This window comes from Zalophus californianus, chromosome 11 (assembly GCF_009762305.2).
Source record: "Zalophus californianus isolate mZalCal1 chromosome 11, mZalCal1.pri.v2, whole genome shotgun sequence".
Classification (NCBI taxonomy): Eukaryota; Metazoa; Chordata; class Mammalia; order Carnivora; family Otariidae; genus Zalophus; species Zalophus californianus.
Genome location: NC_045605.1, coordinates 896,838 through 902,837, shown reverse-complemented (window position 1 = coordinate 902,837; position 6,000 = coordinate 896,838).

Sequence of the window (6,000 nt, the reverse complement as noted above, 5' to 3'; positions counted from 1 at the left end):
ACAAAAATCCTTCCTAATCCATCCTCCAGCTCTCCATTGTCCTCCTGGGATTCTCCCGTTTCACAATTCCAGTCCCCACACCTGCCAACTGAATTCTAGCTCCCCCAAGCCCCTATGATGCTGTTATGGGACTTACATTTCTTACCTAATATTTTCATTATTTATTTACATGTCTTATTTATCAAAAGAATGTAAACCGCAAAGCACTGATCAAAGGCAAGTGGTTTTCATTATTTTTGTTGTACTTGCTTCCATGTACCTTTCACAGCATTCGATTATGATCCTCTAAAGGCCAGCGAGACCTTTGTCATTTCTTTTCTTTTCTTTCCTCTTAAATTACACACTGCACCGAGCTAGTGGCTCTGAGAAAAGAACAGAAGTTATTGTCTCAGGGCTGACTCAGACACATACAAGCTGCAACAAGAGGAAGGTGACACGCGGGCCAGGAGTGAGAGCATACGTACTCTCCAAGCCAGGAGCTGGGTTTTGAAACAACTCTTAGCATAGAGATATATTTTCACGTACACAACTCGCATAAGAGTTAAGTAACCAAATATATAAGCAAATAGTTTATACATATACATATACATACAAATGATCAATAAAATAACCAAAGGTGTGCCATCTCAGTTAGTAGAAAAGGAAATGCAAATTGAGCAAAATAAGCCTCCATCTTTGGCCTATCACTCTGGCAAAAGACAAAGAGGTAATGTGCAGTGTGAGCAACAGTGGGAATGTAGATTTTAAAGTGCACGTCACAATACGGATCAGAATTTTTAAAACACATATGCCCTGGCTAAACAATCACGTTCGGAAGAATATACTCCCCAAAATTACTTTTTCCATGTTGCCAGGGTATTATTGGCTGAAGGATGCTCACAGTGCCATGAATTTATGTTAGTAGAAATCAGAGATGACCTACAAATCTGTCAAACTAATTATGTTTCAGTAAATGACATCATGGATGTTTCATAGTCATCACAAAGAATGAAGTGCATCTCTTTGTGTAGATATGGAAAAATGATCACAATATATTGTCAAATTTAAAAAGTAAGCTGCAAAACAGTAACTGGAGTACAATTCCTTTTTTGTAGGGGAAAAAAAAGACCTATGTTCTATGTTTTCACGTTCATATAAATGCACATGCAAATTTCTACATAACTACATGTGCAAAGACAAAAACAAACATACAAACAAAAACAGAGATCTGAAAAGAGAATCACCGCACACCTGTGGTTACCCCCCAGGGAGGTAAGACAGGAAGGACCTTTTACGCACTTCTGTGTATTGTTTAAATTTTCTTTCAACCTTCATGTAATACTTACGACTCTTTCTGAAATAGAAAATAAACCCAATTAAAAGTAGAGGCTTTTGATAGTTGTGATAAAATGCTTGAATATTCGTGGAAGCCATGATCAAACTTCAGAGACTGCATGCATGAAAAATCTCTTTAAGTATGCTTTAGAACTCTATGCTCACAAAATTACTCACATACATGTGTGTCAGTTACAGAAAACTGAAATCCCGTGTGGTCGCCCAGACCAGCTCCTTCCATGTTGTAGATGAGGCAAGAAAGGAACTAAAAGAAAAAGAAATTTCTCTGACACTTTGCTTTTTAAAAATTGACAACCCAAGCAAAGGGCTCTCAGAAACAATTCATCCGATCATTGGTTTATGCAAGGGGCCACAAATTCAAATGCCACAGGACAGGCAAGAAACCAAGTCAGAGACTAATGAGGTCAGCTGGGAATAAGACAGGAAGTGCGCAGGGCTGTTTGGAGGTGCGTCCTCCCCACGGCCCTGGGTGGCTCAGTCAGTTAAGCGTCTGACTTTGGCTCAGGTTGTGATCCTGGGATCCTAGGGGGTCCTAGGACCAAGTCCCGGAAAAAAAAATAATTTTACGTGTACAATGCAGTGGCATTAATTACATTCACAGCGTTGTACAAACCACCACTACCAGCTATTTCCAAAATTTTTTATTACCCCAACAGACACCCTATACTCATTAAACGGTAACTCCCACTCTGCCACACGCAGCCCCTGGTGACCACCGACCTGTTCTGTCTCTATGCCGTTGTCTGTGCCGGGTACCTCGACGGAGTGGAATCACGTGCTATTTGCCTTTGGTGCCTGGCTTATTTCACTTTAGCACGATGCTTCCAGAGTTCATCCACGGCAGAGCACGCCTCGGAACTTCATCCCCTTTGCTGGCTGAAGAATATTCCTCTCTGTGCTGTGTATTGTGATTTTTTTTTTTAAGGAGGCTCTATGTCCAACGTGGGGCTTGAACTCATGACCCCAAGATCCAAAGTCACACGCTCCACCGACTGAGCCATCCAGGTGCCCCGGGTATTATGGTTTATAATAAGAAACATATATTTGGTCTTCATTTCCCTTTCCAGCTTGAGAGCTTCTAAACCCTCAGAATTTCCCAAGCTGTGAGAAAGTTCAAGGTGTCTTTTGTTATGTTAATGAGGTGGGTTTCGGAAAGGCCCTCGGTCACCTGAGTGGGGGTGTGGGGAGAACTGGTTGCCAGGGGAACCAACCAGGTGATTTGGGGTTAGACCTTGCAGTCCCACTCCCGGACCTCCAGGAAGGAGAGAGGGGCTGTAGGTAAAAATGCTCGCGGGTGACCCATGATTAAATCAACCATGCCGATGAAGTGAAGCATCCATAAATAACCGAAGAGGACAGGGCTCAGAGAGCAGGCAGGTGACCCTGTGGAGACCCGGGGGACAGAGGTGCCCTGGAGAGGGTGAAGCTCCATGCCCTACCCCCATTCCTACTGATCCTGACTTCCATCCTTTTATAATAAGCCAGGAATCTCGTGAGTAAAATGTTTCTCTGAGCTCTGTGAGCCACTCTTGCAAATTCATCAAACCCAAGGACGGGCCATGGGAACCTCTGATTTATAGCCAGTCGGTCAGAAGCATGGCTAATCTGGGTGACTGGCAGGTAGCCTCTGAAGCCTGTGTTTGGTGGGGGAGGGGGGACTGAACCCCTCACCTGTGCAATCTGATGCTCTTTCCAGGTAGATGGTGTCAAAAGTGAATTAAGTTGTAGGACACCCAGCTGGTGTCTGAGCGTTGCGCATTGGTGTCGAACAGTTTCTATCCTTCCACCGTCTACCATTTTGGTTTATCAGTTCCTCTGTTGATGAGTTGTTTCCACTTTTCAGTACTGTGAAAAATGCTATGAATATTGGCTTAGAAATATCTGAGTCCCTTTTTTATTCCTTGAGTCTATACCTAGGAGTAAAATTGTTGGGTAATCGGATAATTCTATATTTAACTCTTTGAGGAATCACCAACCTGTTTCCCACATCATTGGCACCCTTTTACATTCCCATCAGCAACACACGTAAATCCCTTATTTTTGAGGTGAAGAAATCAAGGGTAAAGCTGGTTAGATAATTTAACCACATACACAGTCAACTGCAGAGCTGATATCACAAACAAGTATCTCGAGTCCCAACACAATCCTCTTTCCAAGGTTAACTCCACCAAGAAAGAAGTCAGACGATCAGGCAAATGGCAGTCACGTCTGCACAAAGACTGGACCGTTGGAAAGGACTCCCTGATATATTTGGGGGAAAGAATTTGAATAAGTTCTGGATTTTGCTCATCCATCATAGAGAGAATTTTGTTTTATTCTTTTCTTCCTCAGGTGTGAGCTCCAAGAGAAGATTAAATCATGTTTGTCTTTTGCCTAGTACCAAATTGCAGAGTAGTCATAGACACATTTTTTATCATTATTACACTTACTGTTATAAAATAAGGGCTTAAAAATATTACTTTAAATGCAATAAGTATTCATTTTAGAAAAACTGGCAAATTCACAGAAGTAGAAAGGAAAAAAAAGAAGAATGACCTAGAGAACTATCTATGAGAAAAATAACTATTAAAGCCTGAGTCCTTTTTTCCCAAGCTTTTTTTTTCTAAGAATGGTGTTTTTGTGTGACATATATGGTTGGAATTGCAGACGCTTAAAATTTAAAAGAATTATTACAATTTGGGGAGGCAACCTTAAAAAATACAATAAGGAAAAATAGATATTCAGTTCTAGGAAAGGGCCCAACATACCCCTGGTGGTTCTTCCTCCAACTCAGCAGCCCTCACCGTCTTGGATATCCCTTTTGGTGGTATGTTATTACTTACCTGTCATATGGAAAAGTTTCATTTACCCAAATATAAGAGCCTAAGAGCTTGGCCACATCTTACACTATTTTGTTCCTTCCTCCATGCTGCAATTACAGGGAAAAATCAGCAAAGAACTTTTGGATGATTTTTACTGATTTCTTATCACCTTCAAAATTAACACTCCTCTGAGTCTCTAATAAGGGGTAACCCAACCCAGGTCCTGCAGGGCCTCCCATTCCACATTAAGAAATTAGTTCAGCAATCAAAGGCCATTTAAATTCATTTGAGGGGCACCTGGTTGGCTCAGTCATTTGGGTGTCCGACTTGATTTCGGCTCAGGTCATGATCTCAGGGTCGTGAGATAGAGGACCCCCCCCATTGAGCCAGTGTCAGACTCCAAGCTCAGCAGGGAGCAGGGAGTCTCCTTGAGGTTCCCTCTCTTCCTTTCCCTCTGCCCCTCCCCTTGCTCATGCACACACTCTCTCTCTCTTTCTAAAAGGTACACCCTCTTGTCTGCCACAGAAATAAGTTTTCATTTTTCTCTCTTCTACGTTCTGTATAAATTTGTGTAAATTCTCCCCAGACTTTGTAGTCCCTTTTAGCTTATGGCCACGTTATCACTGATAGCGCTGACCCAACATTGAGACCGTGTTCTTTTTCTCTTCTGTATTGACAGAGAACACGGAGGGGTCTTTGTTGGAATCTGTTTTATTTCCCCAACACTCCAATGATCCCCCAAAAAACAGTTTCATCTCTTCAACGATATTTATTTCCTCTCTGTCTCAGTCCTGTTGATACCCAAAGTGCACTACTCTGGGGTGAGAGGGACTTTGGTAACCCCCAATGCCGCTCAGGGACCCCCTTGACCCATGCAGACACCAACAGAATATCATCGAAAGGTTGGGTTCCACCATGGCGCTCTCTGTGTGCCATTCTGGAGCGAGGCTGCTATGAGGGACCCAGAAATGACAGAGGGACAGTGAGACAGAGCTCAGACAGTGCGTGTGAGTATTCCAGGATAGGCGGTGTGGAGCTACTGCCCACCCAGTTGCTCACACCACAAACCTAGGGGTCAGCCTTACTTTCTCTTTCTCTTAACCACCACATTCTATTGACTGCACACCCAATCTACACCCCAAACCCACTCGCTGCTTCTCGTCACCACTCCCACCCCAGTTCAAGACACCACACAGTAGCCCCCTAACCACATTCTTGTTCCCCTAGAGCAACTGGTGCGACCCTCCCTAAATATATAAATCATAACATGTCCCTTTGCCAATTCTCGAATGGCTTTCCATCATGTTCAAATTAAAACCCAAACTCCTCGCCTGAAAATCCCCAAACCTCACCGTGTACCCCTCTGCCCTTTACTCACTAAACTTCAGCCACAGTGACTTCCTTTCTGGTCCCCCAACACACCGAGCTTGGTTGAGCTGTACTTCCCCTGGTTTTTTCACATGGCTCCGTGTAAGGACTCGTGGCTTTGAGTGCCACTGTTACCTGCTTAGAGAAGACTTCCCTGACCACTTATTCTGAAGTAACCACATGTTCTGCATGACACTGCCGTGTTTCCTCAGCAGAGCCCTGATTGCTGGTGCTTCCTTGTGGGGCTATATGTGTGTTTTCCAAGGCTCCAACTTCTGCTGAGTGAATGGATGGTAAGCCCTATGACCCCATTTCCCAGATAGGAGGCAGGAAATATCGAGCAGGGATCATGACTGTAAGAACTTTATTTCAGATATTTTTTTACTTCCTCACAAGAGCTATTTTATCTTTTGTCAATTTCTTCGCCATGATTAGCAATGAAACTCTTGCTATAGAAAGTGCTTGTGGTCAGGGGCAGCTAGGAACAATGGCAGGG